Raw genomic sequence first — 15,502 nt, forward strand, 5'->3', positions numbered from 1 at the left:
GTAAAATAAAGGAAGGGAATTTAGAAGTTGCTTGATCAAGAGTCATAATTTCTTTCTTAGAAGCAAATTGTTTTTCTGCTTTGTATGCTTCTTCCTTTACCTTGGTCAACTTTCCAAAGGTCTTTGAAGTTGACTCTTCTGCACTAGTGGTAGTAATTGCTTCTTCTATGTCTTCCTCCTATTCTTCTTTATCCCAATAATTGGAAGTGCTCATGTCAATTCTGAATTTAGGAATTTCTTTGGCCTTTTTCTTTTGTCTTCTTCTCTTCCTCTCTTCTTTTTCGGCTTTTTCAGACTGTTGCTCATCATAGAGCAGCCTAAGATTTGCATTAATCAAATCTGATTGCCGACGCAAATCATCAAGGACATCTTCAGCGTGTGCACACCAAGTGGTGAGATAGTTTCCTATCTGATAGACTTGGTCAAGATCAGTAGGATTCTGGGAATTATGTTCTAAGAGTGGTGCACAATCAGCTCTTGTGGGTGGTTGTCTTGACTAAGATGAAGAAGTCCAAAACTTGATTTTTGGTGGCCACTTTCCCCCTTTGACATATCTATGATTGGCATACTAGAATTCTTCTACAGGTGAGATATTAGATACATATGTCCGGAACATCTTATTTACAGCAAGAAATGGCTTTTCTTCAAGAATATATCACTGATCTGATGGAATAGATACAGTGGTTTCTTTTGACAGATGACTATATACATTTCATGAAATAGACTTGCGACCGCTGGTCGATGGTTGCTCAGACTGTGAAATGGCTGGTAAAACATTCTTTTGCGGCATAAATATTGGTCTGGGTATTGAAGATCTATCAGGTAGTATGCAGACACGACCATCACTTACAGACATTCTTCTAGTTTTGTTTCTTGGGATGTCTGTAGATGCCAATGACTTGTACTGTATATACCAGTCACTTGGAAGGGCTTTGTTATCATAATGCATGCCTTCAACTTGAGCATTACTGACTCCTACAGTCACACAATCTTTCAACACTGGTTGTTTTAACTTTGGATGTATAGTGTTGGTAAGTTGGAATGACATCTAAACTAACATAGAGAGATATTCACTATCTTTGACCATCTCAAGACCTTGGACTCCGACTAATATTTTCCAACAATATTTTAAATGAACATCAGACAGACTGATGGAATAGTCTGGGTAAATGGTACCATACTGACAACCCGAGGATAAATTTCCTAATATGGTTTCGATGCGAGCATGGTCATAGTTCTGGTGTCGGGTGTCAAAGACTTCAGATATGCATGGAGTATTGAGTCCGTGGCGAAATGGTGGAGCTAGACCTATTCTTATCCCTCCAAAAAGAAAATAAGAAAACTTTTTCTCTTGAACATAATTTTTGAATTTTTTGATTTCATCTTCAGAAAATAAACTCAGACCTTCTATCTATACAGAAGGTCCAAAAAGCTTAATTTTCAATTCAACTTCTTTCAACCAATTTTTGCTTGATAGACTAAACATGGATGGAACCTGATGTTGGCATTATGATTCTGGTATGGCTTTATGATACATATGTTGTACTTGATGGCAAACCACTCATCTCAGATGATAAATTATAGTGCAGAAAAGTTCACGCACTTATATGCAGAGAAAAGCTTATTCTATGTAGAGAAAAGTTCATGCACTTATATGCAGAGAAAAGTTTATTTCATGTAGAGAAAAGTTCACGCACTTTTATGCAGAGAAAAGTTTATTTCATGTAGAGAAAAGTTTATTTCATGTAGAGAAAAAGTTCACGCACTTTCATGTTGGATAACTTACCTTTGGTCCATGGTAGTTAGTCCTTGGTATTTGAACCTATGGTTTTGGACCATGGTACCTCGTCAAAAGTGTGTATATGTTGGAGAACTTACCTTTGGTCCATGGTAGTTAGTCCTTGGTATTTGAACCTATGGTTTTGGACCATGGTACCTCGTCAGAAGTGTTGATCTCACGCACTTTCATGCAAGGAAAAGCATGTATATGTTGGAGAACTTACCTTTGGTCCATGGTGGCTAGTCCTTGGTATTTGAGCCCATGTTTTTGGACCATGGTATCTCGACAGACGTGTTGATCCCTAGTATTGAGTTGATGGTATTGTGTTACTATGGTTTTGGACCGTGGTATTGTGGAAGGCCTAAGACTATATAAGAGGAAGGAGATCATTTGGCAAAGCATCATCTGAAAAATTGAATATCTTAAGATCTGAAATATTGGGTTATTGTTTTGAAAGTTTGATCTATGAAAGTGAAGTTGAAAGCGAATCTGTGAAGGGTGATCTCTCGAGCGCTACAGCTGCGGAAGTGCGGAGGCGCCACAGAAGGCGCAGTGCGGAGACGCCACAGAGGTGCCACAGAAGGCGCAGTGCGGAGACGCCACAGAGGCGCCACAGAAGGTGCAGTGCAGAGGCGCCACATAAGGCGCAGTGCAGAGACGCCACAGAGGCGCCACAGAAGGCGCATTGCGGAGGCGCCACAGAAGGCGCAGTGCGGAGGCGCCACAGAAGGCGCAGTGCGGAGACGCCACAGAGGCGCCACAGAAGGTGCAGTGTGGAGGCGCCACAGAAGGCGCAGTGCGGAGACGCCATAGAAGCGCCACAAAAGGCGCAGTGCGGAGGCGCCACAGAAGGCGCAGTGCGGAGATGCCACAGAAGGCGCAGTGCGGAGGCGCCACAGAAGGCGCAGTGCGGAGGCGCCACAGAAGGCGCAGTGCGGAGGCGCCACAGAAGGCGCAGGTGCGGTGGTCGCGGCGCCACAGAAGGCGCAGGGTTTTGGGTGCATAACTGATGTTTGGTTACTGGTATTGAGTTCAGATAATAGCATGATTAATGACTTATCTTTATGTACTAGATCTGGTTGATAACTCTCATAATATCATTGTATATGTATGGATCTGGTGATTGGGTGATTCAGAAGGTTGTTTGATTATGAGCTTCAATGTTGTTGTTGGGTCCAGTATGAAAATTGGATGAAAAGTGGCCTTTCAGATTATGTGTTGTGCTTCAGTGTATCTAGTCTGAAAATTGATGAAACGTGGTACCTAGAGGAGAGAAGATTGTAGGCCAGCGCCTATGTACTAGTATCTAAGCTAGTACAAAAGCTAAGGGAGATCTTTGGAGCATTGTAGCAGGTAGCAGCTTGCGTACTAGTAAATGGATCGGCTAGTATAAGAGCAAAGGGGGTTGTAGCTCCCGTACTGGTATAAGACTGCACTAGTACAAATATTGTAAAAGGATTTTCTTATTAAGAAGAAGATTGAGATGACTTGCAGCAGGTGGTTTTTCTCCCGCATTGGGTTTCCACCTTATATCATGGTGTTCATGTGTGTGCCTTATGTGTGATGATCTATTCTCTATTACTGCATCTGTTATCTGATAATATGGTTGATAATGTTCTAATGCACTCATTGAAGATCAATTAACTTAATCATAAGAAGTTGTGGAAGTAGCATATATGAATCTGATTATGGAAATGAAAAAGTTTTATCAATGTGATAATACTGATTCACCCCCCCCTCTCAGTATTATTTCCAACACCTGATAAATTTCTTTTGAACTCAAAACAGGTGGGTTCCAGCTTTCGGGATTTTCGACTCTTTCATGTTCAATATGATCACTTTCTATTGAGCGAGAATCGACTTCAGAAATAGTGCGTCTATCTATGTTAGAGAAGGATCTTAGGAAGTTCGACATGATTTTAGTATAAACTAGACTAGAGATTGATTAAAGCAACTTTTATCTAATCAACAATCGTATAACAAAAGCTTTTCAAAGGCTTCCTAGCTGGCTTTAAACTCTGTCTGTAGTTTATATACTTAGGACCTGAACGGGGCTATGATACCAAAAATAGGGGCAAAGTTGAACTTACTTTGAACTAGATCATTCAAACAGTATTGCGAGAACTTGACAAAGAAGGAAAAATCATATTGGAACCTAAAGCAGTCACAGAATCGAGAAATCGACAGCTACAAAATAGATCAATTTCAGAGTATCTCATCAAGTGGAAGAACTTACCCGATGAAGATTCCACATGGGAGGACAAGAATTTTATACAGAAGCATCAAGAACTAGTCAAGCGTTGAGGACAACACTTTTTGAAGGAGAGGGGCATGTTAGGTCCCTATACTATTAGTGTAACCCCTTATTGTTATTAGTACAACCCCCTTATTATATTGTTGTTCCCATGTAGTCCCCATATTTTTATTATTGTGCCCTTACATTATTATTGTTATGTCAGCTCTAATTATATTATGACCCCTTAGACTCCTATGTATAGAAAGGAGGTCTCGTCATTTGTATCATCGAAGAATTGTTCATTTGTGTAATGTAAAGGAGGTTGCCCCCTCGAAGAGGCTTATTTCTAAGGTGTTGATCTATCTTTTCTATCTTTTTGTGAGCTGGTTTCATAAAAAATGCAACGACCCAAGGGAGAGAACTAAAAAGAAGTGTCCCCGACCAATCTCATTGGTCTCTTAGTCACCATGACCTAAGGGATTGATGAGCCTCGGTCTTGCAACAAGAATGCTGGAACTCCCAAAGCTACCGACTTTAATTATGAACCTAGGGTTCGTACAAACTTAAGAGGTGTCGACACTATATGTGCGGCATACAATGTGTCCTTCATTTGTTGTCATAATGTAATGGAATGCATGTACTGAAGTCAAATCCTAAACTAATTGCAGAAAATGAAATGTTTGAAATGGAACCTTAACCTATTGCAAGAAAGAACGTACAAGGAAAGAGATGGAAATTCAATGCTAAATCACATCATTTCCTAATTAAATGCCAAGAGAATATGCTTTGCAATAATGCTAAATTATCATGAACCAAATGCTACTATCTAAGCATGGAAGTAAGAAGCATCAAACATCACTAATGTGCAAGTAAAGGGACTGAAATAAATCTTTTTTTGTCTTTTTGTCTTTTCATGCAAAATCAAGTATGCAAACTAATTTCCTTTGGTGATGTGGTAAGTGAATTAAGGATGTTGGAGGTTGGATGGAAGGGTTAGGATATGGTTGGGGTGTGGGAGACCCTTGGGAGGCTTTTGGTGACTTCCTAGAGGTTTTCTCTCAATTCGGCCTAAAAACAGGCAATTTCAGGAAAACCTACAGGATGTACTAGAAACCTACAAGATCCCCTGAAAACCTACAAGATATAGCCGAGAGAAAAATGAAAGGTTTTGGAGGTGATGGAAGGCTTAGGGAAGGTGGTAGATGGGTGGAATGGAGTGAGAAAATTCCTAGGATCACTTAGAACTCAAAACCAAAGTTGGGAGATGGATGGATTTGCTCAAAAAGCTTGGAGAAGTTTCCTACAGGATGTACAGATTCACTATAATTCATCGAATGACCAAGAAAATCAAATCCAAATTGGATGGGACAATTTTTTTTATTAACTAGGATTTCTTAGGTCCCCACTCCTTGTGGAATCACTCAAAAATACCTCTGTTAACCCATGCTAAAATAATAATAAAACATTACTAGTCAAAAATCTAGAAATTCGAGAACTAGTGAGCTAGTAAATCTAAGAAATGCCTAACCAAATCAAGTGTAAATGCAATGGGGTAATTTTTTTATGAACTAGATTTTTTTTTATCTAGTTTAAGTGGAATCAATTCGATTGAATCTCATTAGCATGCTCTAAAAAATATCAGAAATTTATTGTTCTTTGCTAAAAAGGAGGTCCAACAATATAGATTTGGGAATAAGAAGACTAATCCAAGCTGCTCGATGATTTCTATGAACTTCCAAAGATTTTCCAAGGATGAAATAATGCTTGTGATCCTGCAAAAGAAATTACATCAACCATTTAACTCAATCCTACAACAAGAAATCATTAATACTAAATGCAGAAATAGAAAGGAATAAAAACAAGAGATGCATGTGAATAAGCAATTAAAAGAAGGAAAGAAAATGACACAAAAGGGCTTTCAGGCTCCTGGGATGGCCAAGCCCAAGGAAACCCAGATATATATGGAGGAGAACAAGATTTAGAATCTGAACATGACACCAATCTTCATTATTCCATCAATACGATTACATCTCTGCAAGAAAATACAATGGAGCTGCAGAAATACAAGCTCTCTCCACAATAACGCTATTGAAAATCTATATCCCTAGAGGAAAATTTGACTTGGTACTTATAAAAAATGATTAGGAATCATTCCCCATGAATGGAGGAAGCTTTCCCACCAAAATCCCTTACTTAGTGGATCTAGTCCCCAATGCTAGGAATTTGCGTTAAATGGCAGGGAACACATTCCTAGATTTTCTCAATCATTCCCTAGAGGAAAATTCAACTTATTATTTATACAAAATGATTAAGAATCATTCCCCATGGATGGAGGAAGCTTTCCCCATAGAAATCCCTTGATTAGTGGATCTGCTCCCTTGATTAATGGATCTTCTCCCTTGATTAGTGGAACACATTCATAGATTTTCTCAATCATTGGAGTTCCATAATTTGTGCCACAATTCCATAATATCTTGTTGACTTATTATTTATTATTGATCCTCGAGTAGTAGGGAACAAGTCCCTAAATTATCTCCTCCTCCAACTCTTCATAATTTGCCCAATATTCTCATAATATTCAACAAAAAATAAATAATATTAGGCACAAATATTCAGTTATTCATAAACCTTCTTAATGAACATATTAAAGTTAAAAATAAATTATCTAATGCAAAAAGAGAGGTTTAATGCGCTGAAGGATGGTCATAGGACTTAATTTATGTTTTAAATTAAAGGCATGGGCCTTAATTTATGCTAATTTAGAGGCCCATCATACCCCCCTGCTGAAAGTGTTGCTCATCCTCTGAGCAACTTAGTGACCTCATTGTGCCTCATCCATGGCCTTGGTGGCCTCTCTCTTGTGCATTAGGAATCTTGGCTGTAATTTCTGTAAGGACAAGCCAAAAAAACATATTTGTGCAAAGAAAAATCCTTGTTGAGACCATTAGTTTGCCTTCTTTCCCTTATTCAAGATGGTTCTTGATTTTTTTTTTAGTTTGGCAAGGTCTTCCACACCCTTATCAACATTATGCTACCTTGTTCCACCATTTATTTGCCTTGGGACTACCTCCTATAGGATTTCTAGGTCACTGTAATTCCTATAGGATCATCTTGTAGAAAACACAGTCCCTTTGTAAACTGAAGTAAAGGAGTGGAAAAAATGACAGAAATGGTGGAGGAATGAATGGTAATGAGTGGTAAAATAAAAATGTGAGTGACAGGGATCTCTTTGTGATCCTCCTTTTCTCTTTGACCATCCTTCTTGCTGACCTACAAATGGAAATTTCATGAAAATGGAGAGGATGCCCTCTTTGTTTTGTTTTTTTAACAAGAATGAAATAGGATGGATGAATGATGAATAGATAGTGAATATGAAGTGGATGGAGGACTTGGAGTGCTGTGCTGACCTTGGCCTTTGCAAAAATTTATTCTTTTAACTGCTATCCTCATTTCTTGAAATCATCACCCTTCATAATTTGACTTTTTAACATTGCATGAGTGAAGGAGTGAGCTGCAATCAACTAGTTGAAGGCGGCTGAGACTGCTGACCCATCCCTAGTTTATAAAACCTCATCTCTCATGCATTGACAACAAATTTCTAACTATAATATGCTCAAGAGAAGAGGTCAAGAATATTGCATACCTATACCTACTTGATGGTTGTTAGAGAGACATGCATGCTGCTACTGAGTTGATGTTGATGTGCAGGTGTTGGATGGTGATGATGATGATCCTGATGGTGCTGCTAAGCTCTGGAGGAGCTTCTTTGACCTCTGGATATCCTTTAAAACTGCTCACTGCCAATCATGTAGGTGATGTTCTGTATCTTATAGGTTTATAGGACAATGACTTGTTTTGTCCATATCTCCCAAACGGTAGACTAGATTGAGCTGAAAATTTTTGAGTATGTTGCCATCATCATTATGCAACTCCCCATAGAAAAATTTTGTTCAATGGATGCACAGATCTAGAGAAAAACTAAAAATGGATGAAGGTAATGAAGGTTGATTTCTTGGAAACCATGCACTAGAATTTGCTGAAATTGCTTGGGCATGTTACCATCATCCATATGCATCTCCTTATGAAACAAATTTTTAAATGGATGCACAGATATTGAGAAAATGCAAAAATGGCTCAACGTGATGGAGGCCCATTTCTTGGAAATCATGCACTGGAATTTGTTGAAATTGCTTGAGCATGTTACTATCATCCATATTCATCTCCCCCTAAAACATCTTGGCAAATGGATGCATGGTTTTCAAGTTATGGAAAAAACCAATTTCTTCTCTATGTATTTTTGTATCCTGTAGTAAAACAAAACATCTTGTAGTTTTTTAGGACAGCAAGGAAAATGAGTGGTAGAAGCTTGAGAATGATGGGTGGATGGTGAAAATAGATGAGGGTGATGGATTGGCATGGCCTTGGCCTTGTTGGAGCATTTGAGCAAAGTAAGATAAAGTCAAAATTTGACTTCTTTTGACTAGGCTTAGCCAATTTTCCTTTCGGTACCAACTTGTTCTTGTTGCTTGCAGATGTTGAGGAGTACATGCATGCATGGAGCAAGGATTATTTTATTTTTTTCTCTTTTTTTTAGGCCTACTAGCCGCCTCAATGAGGTTTTCAAATAGTAGGTCTGCCTAGGCGCCTCAAAGGAGGTTTTCACCTAGGATCTTCTTCTTTTTTCCCTTTTTTTCTCTTTTTTTTTTTTCAACCCATTGACCGCCTCATGAAGGTTTTCAATCAATGAGCCAATCTGAGGCACCTTCAAGGAGGTTTTCACCTTAGATTTTTATTTTTTCTCTCTTTTGTTTTTAATTTTTTAATTTTTTTTTTTAACCCTACCCTACTTGAAAAACAAAATCACTTTCAAGTATAAGAATACTTCCAATGGAGCCATGTGCACATCAAGATGACAAACAAAATGATGTGGAGGCTTGAAATGTATGCTTTGACATGTACCTGGATTTCAGAGACCAAATGATTTGACTTTGAAAGCATCAAGCATAGCTGAGGAAGAGAGTGATGCTACAACTTAGTGATTGTTTCGAACCATATTTCAATATAGTTGTGATGTCCTTGGTCCTTTTGCTGATCTGGATCATTCTTCATGTCTTCTTCTACCATGACCTTCAAATCTTCCACTTTTTGTTGATTGTTCTTTTGAATACATGGAGGATTTGATAGTAACCATGAGGGAGTTCTCTCGATATCTAATTTTGATGTCTGCTCTTCACCAATCGCAGCCCATGGTTATGTGGTCTTCATATTTGAATCTTGTTCTTCTGGATGTGGTCCTTCAATGATATCAAGATAATCTCTTTTTTACAATACTCTTACTAAGCTATGGTGAATACCATTGATCTCAAGAGGAGATGTTTGATAGTTTTGTACCTCAGCATTGTAAGTGGGTTGAGCTACTTCAATGTGTGGGTTTGGAAATGGTGGTACAGGCAGGTGAGTGGGAGTGTATATTTGAGATGGATGTGGATAGGGTTGTGGTTGTGGTGGAGGTGAATGGTAGGGATAACATGGAGTTGGTTATCAAGGATATTGAGGATATTGTGGATGGCTCCCATAAGTTCCTTGTCAACCTTGTTGCCAATATTGGTTTTGGGGTTGAGATGGCCAATGTTGCCAAGGAAAGAGTGTGTTCCAATTAGTTTGAGGTGGATGTGCATAAGCTTGAAATTGTGAATTAGGCTCTTGCATCATATCAGGTTGAATAGGTTGCCATGGTCTTCTTGGAGTTACATAACATAGCTTCATTGGCAATTGACTTACTCCTTTTTCCTCTTGGTAAACTTCCTTCAACCTTGGTAACGATGGACAATGTTTAACATCATGTGATTCTACAACACAGATATCAACATTTTCTTTTCTTTCATCTTGCATTCTTGACATTTCTGCTTGTTTTGTTAGATTGCTAAGAATTTCTGTTTTAAAATCATCAAACAACTTTCTAATTTTAGCTTGACTTACCGATCTTGATGTTGATTTACCTACTCTTGCTTTTCCTCTTGATATGTGTTTGCATGTTTCAAAAATTTCCTCAAATGATAATTGATATACATCACCTCTACTCATGAGATCAAGGAGATCAATCCATCCATCCCTAATTGTTCTAAGTAAGAGGGTTTTTAGTGTGTCGGATCCTAAATGATGTAGTTTTGCCCTCTTAACATTATACATGAACCTCTCTATTAGATCCTCAAGGCTCTCATCTTCTCTTTCATTCATTATAAAGATTTCTTCTTTAAGATCATGATCTTTATATTTATCTAGAAATATCTTTTACACATCATTCCATGATCTTATTGAATTAGTTCCTAAACTCATGAACCATTTAAGAGCTCTATCCTTCAAAGTTGCCAGAAACAGTCTGAATTTTTGAGTTTTTAATAAGTAACCATAAGATATACAAACAATTTCAAATTCAAAGAGAAAGGTTACCGGATCCTCTGATCTTAGACCATGAAATTTTGGAATAAAAGATGGAGGGATGTTCTTCATGTGCACACTACCATTAGTATCTTGAATGGGAAATCCGAGAGGATCTTCCTCATTGTCATCATCTCCATCCATTTCTTCTACATTCTTTGTCATCTTCTTCTTCTACTTGCAAAAGTGAATGATGATGTGGCTCTTACTGCACCACGTGATCAATTGGGGGGGTGGGTTGATGTTGGAGATTTTTTGTTTTTTTATGATGGAATGAAAACTACAATCCAATGCAATTTTCTACTTTTGAAATTAAATATGCCTAATGCAAATATTTTGTTTTTGCAAAAAGTGAAAATAAATTAATCAACTAGGGAAGAAAACAATGCATACTTTGACACCTCCCCAGAAATGGCTCTAAAGAGTGATGAGCCTCGGTATTGCAACAAGAATGATGCAACTCCCAAAGCTACCGACTTTAATTATCAACCCGCGGTTCGTACAAACTTAAGAGGTGTTAGCACTATATGTGCGGCATACAATGTGTCCTTTCTTTGCTGTCATGATGTAATTGAATGCATGTACTGAAGTCAAATCCTAAACTAATTGCAGAAAATAAAATGTTCGAAATGGAACCTTAACCTATTGCAAGAAAGAAAGTACAAGGAAAGAGACGAAAATTCAATGCTAAATCATACCATTTCCTAATTGATTGCCAACAAACTATGCTTTGCAATAATGCTAAATTATCATGAACCAAATTCTACTATCTAAGAATGGAAGTAAGAAGCATCAAACATCACTAATGTGCAAGTAAAGGGACTGAAATAAATCTGTTTTTGTCTTTTTGTCTTTTCATGCAAAATCAAGTATGCAAACTAATTTCCTTTGGTGATGTGGCAGGTGAATTAAGGATGTTGGAGGTTGGATGGAAGGGTTAGGAGATGGTTGGATGGTGTGGGAGACCATTGGGAGGCTTTTGGTGACTTCCTAGAGGTTTTCTCTCAATTCGGCCTCAAAACATGCCATTTCAGGAAAACCTACAGGATGTACTAGAAACCTACAAGATCCCTTGAAAACCTACAAGATATAGCCGAGAGAAAAATGGAAGGTGTTGGAGGTGATGGAAGGCTTAGGGAAGGTGGTAGATGGGTGGAATGGAGTGATAAAATGCCTATGATCACTCAAAACTCAAAACCAAAGTTGGGAGATGGATGGATTTGCTCAAAAAGCTTGGAGAAGTTTCCTACAGGACGTACAGATTCACTATAATTCATCGAATGACAAAGAAAATAAAATCCAAATTGGATGGGACAAATTTTGTTATTAACTAGGATGCCCTAGGTCCCCACTCCAAGTGGAATCACTCAATAAGACCTCTGTTAACCCATGATAAAGGAATAAAAAACATTACTAGTCGAAAATCTAGAAATTCGAGAATTAGTGAGCTAATAAATCTAAGAAATGCCTAACCAAATCAAGTGTAAATGAAATGAGGTAATTTTTGTTATGAACTAGAATTTTTTTGTGATCTAATGAAAGTGGAATCAATTCGATTGAAGCTCGTTAGCATGATCTAAAAAATATCAGAAATTTACTGTTCTTTGTTAAAAAGGAGGTCCAACAATCTAGATTTGGGAATGAAGACTAATCCAAGCTGCTTGATGATTTGTATGAACTTCCAAAGATTTTTCAAGGATGAAATAATTCTTGTGATCCTGCAAAAGAACTTACATCAACCATTTAACTCAATCCTACAACAAGAAATCATTAATACTAAATGCAGAACTAGAAAGAAATAAAAACAAGAGATGCATGTGAATAAGAAATGAAAAGAAGGAAAGAAAATGATACAAAAGGGTTCTAAGGCTCTTGGGATGGCCAATTCCAAGGAAAATCAGAGACCTCTGGAGGAGAACAAGATTTAGAATCTGAACATGACACCAATCTTCATTATTCCATCAATACGATTACATCCCTGCAAGAAAATACAATGGAGCTGCAGAAATACAAGCTCTCTCCATAATAACGCTATTGAAAATCTATATCCCTAGAGTCAAATTCGACTTGGTACTTATAAAAAATGATTAGGAATCATTCCCCATGAATGGAGGAAGCTTTTCCACCAAAATCCCTTGCTTAGTGGATCTAGTCCCCAATACTAGGAATTTGCATTAAATGGCAGGAAACACATTCCTAGATTTTCTCAATCATTCCCTAGAGGAAAATTCGACTTGGTACTTATACAAAATGATTAAGAATCATTCCCCATGGATGGAGGAAGCTTTCCCCACCGAAATCCCTTGATTAGTGGATCTTCTCCCTTGATTGGTGGATCTTCTCCCTTGATTAGTGGAACACATTCCTAGATTTTCTCAATCATTGGAGTTCCACAATTTGTTCCATAATTCCATAATATCTTGTTAACTTAGTATTTATTATTGATCCTCGAGTAGTAGGGAACAAGTCCCTAAATTATCTCCTCCTCCAACTCTTCATAGTCTACCCAATATTCTCATAATATTCCACAAAAAATAAATAATATTAGGCACAAATATTCAATTATTCATAAACCTTCCTAATGAATATATTAAAGTTAAAAATAAATTATGTAATGCAAAAATAGATGTTTAATGTGCTGAAGGAGGGTCATAAGCGTTAATTTATGTTTTAAATTAGAGGCATGGGCCTTAATTTATGTCTAATTTAGAGGCCCATCAGGGATCACTTCATGCATCATAACCAAAATCCTCGACCATAAAAGTTATCTCAGTTCATGACCCAAGGGAGTAACCAGGATAATCTTCCTGACCATAAACCTTAGTCTCTCAACTAAGCCTAAGGAATATTTTCAATCACATGATGTTATCTAATCAATGCTCCCTCTCACCCAGAGAGGGATTCTCAACAACTCCAAGTTTTTTTTCTAAAATAAGCAAACTTCATATGGGACAATGGTTTCGTAAAAAAAAATTAACATTAAATTGTTGATCAGTAGGAACATACTCGAGCCTTGTAGCTCCTATATGGATAATATTTCATATGTAATGATACTTCATCTCAATGTGCTTCAACCTGCATAAAAAACCAAGTTCTCAGAAAGCTTTACACAACTTTAATTATCACAATATATAATGGTTGATTTTAGCAACACTTGATCAAACAAAATAGAAAACAACTTTTGAAGTCACACAACTTCACAATAGGTTAAATATGTTGCAATGTGCTTAGCATCAACTGTACTAAGAGAAACAAAAGTTTCCTTCTTACTAGACCATGAAATCATATCATAGCCCAAGATAAAACTAAAAACCAGAGGTTCTCTTCTTATCATCAGTGCTTCAAGCCCAATCAACATTAGTAAAACCATGCATCTACCATTTTCCATTAGAAACATATCTCAAACCATAGTCAATGATGCCTCACATATATCTCAATAAATGTTTCATTGCAACCCAATGCACATGTCAGAACTCAACCAAGATTTGGATCAATGTGTTCATAACATATAAAATATCAGGTCTATTGTTTACAAGATAGTTCAACAAACCAATCAATTTTCAATACATAGAGGGGTATATCATATCAAAATCACATTCATATCTTATGCAAAATTTTCACCATAAGAGTGTCCATGGACTTGCAGTCCATCATGTCAAATTTCTAAAGGGTCTTAATAGTATATTTTCCTTGTAAAACAAAATATTCATCGTGCTTTTGCCACATTTCCAATCCAAAATAGTAATGCATAAGACCATGATCCTTCATATTAATTTCATAAGTAAGCTCCTTCTTACACTGGGCAATGAGAACTTCAGGCCCTCTCAAAAGCATATCATCTACGTATAACAACAAAAATTAAGGGCTCACCTTCAACAACTTTGAAGTACAAATTTGGATCAACGACACTATTTTTGAAACCAAGGCTCAACAAATAGCTATCAATATGATAGTACCATGCATGATGAGTATGCTTCAACCCATAAAAGGCTCTCTTCAATTTGCAAACATGTGTCTCTCTATCATGGATCTCAAAGCCTTGAGCTTGCTCAATATAAAATTCTTCTTTTATTACTCCACTTAGAAATGCAGACTTGACAACCATTTGATGCAATTTCCAACCTACAATAGAAACAAGAGCAATAAAATATCTAATAGAAGCATATCGAGCAATGGGAGGAAATGTACCTTCATAATCCTCTCCCACATTCTGGGAGAATTCTCGAGCCATATGTATTTCCTTGTACTTCTCAATCATCCATTAGATGTATTTTTTATTTTGTAGATCCATTTGTAAGACACAATATATTTCCATTAAGGCCTTGCCATGAATTCCCAAACATCCTTCTTCAATATATACTAGTACTCTTCAATCGTAGCATCTTTCCAAACTTGATTCCCAACTGCTACTTCATAGGTGTATCAGTCAAACTCAATGATCTTACACATATTTGTCGCATAAACTAAATACTTCTTTGGCCTCTTTCTTTTCCTAATGTTCCCACGAGGTGTCGCATGTCCTTCAACTCCCTTCAATGTTCTTTCAATCCAAGTAGGTCTCTTAGGCTAGTCTACAGTATAGTGACTCTTGGTGAGTCAACAAATTCATATGGATAATCAGAGTCTTCATGAGGATCTTGTTCCATAGGTTTAGGTTCTTTGGATTTTGATTCCACATTATTAATACCCACTTGCATCTCATCATGAGATTCCAAGTGTGATCCCTTGGACTTCTAGAAAGAAACATATTCATAAAAAATAACATCCCTACAAGTTTCAATAAATTGTTGTCCTGGTACATAGACCCCAAAGGCCTTTAAATTTTCCTTATACGTAAAAAAATTTCCCTTCTTCCGAGAAGGTTCCAACTTCATTATTTTCTCCTTGGGCACTTGGACATAAATAGGACAACCAAAGATTCTCAAATGCTCAACATTGTGTCTCTCACTTCTGAAGACTTCTTCAAGAGTCTTGTAATCCAAGATTCAATGTGGACATCTATTTTGGACAAAAAAAACTACTTTGAAGCTTCTCCTTAAAAAAACATC

This window comes from Pinus tabuliformis, chromosome 8 (assembly GCF_031772625.1).
Source record: "Pinus tabuliformis cultivar Carrire ecotype Pingquan chromosome 8, CPIR1, whole genome shotgun sequence".
Lineage (NCBI taxonomy): Eukaryota > Viridiplantae > Streptophyta > Pinopsida > Pinales > Pinaceae > Pinus > Pinus tabuliformis.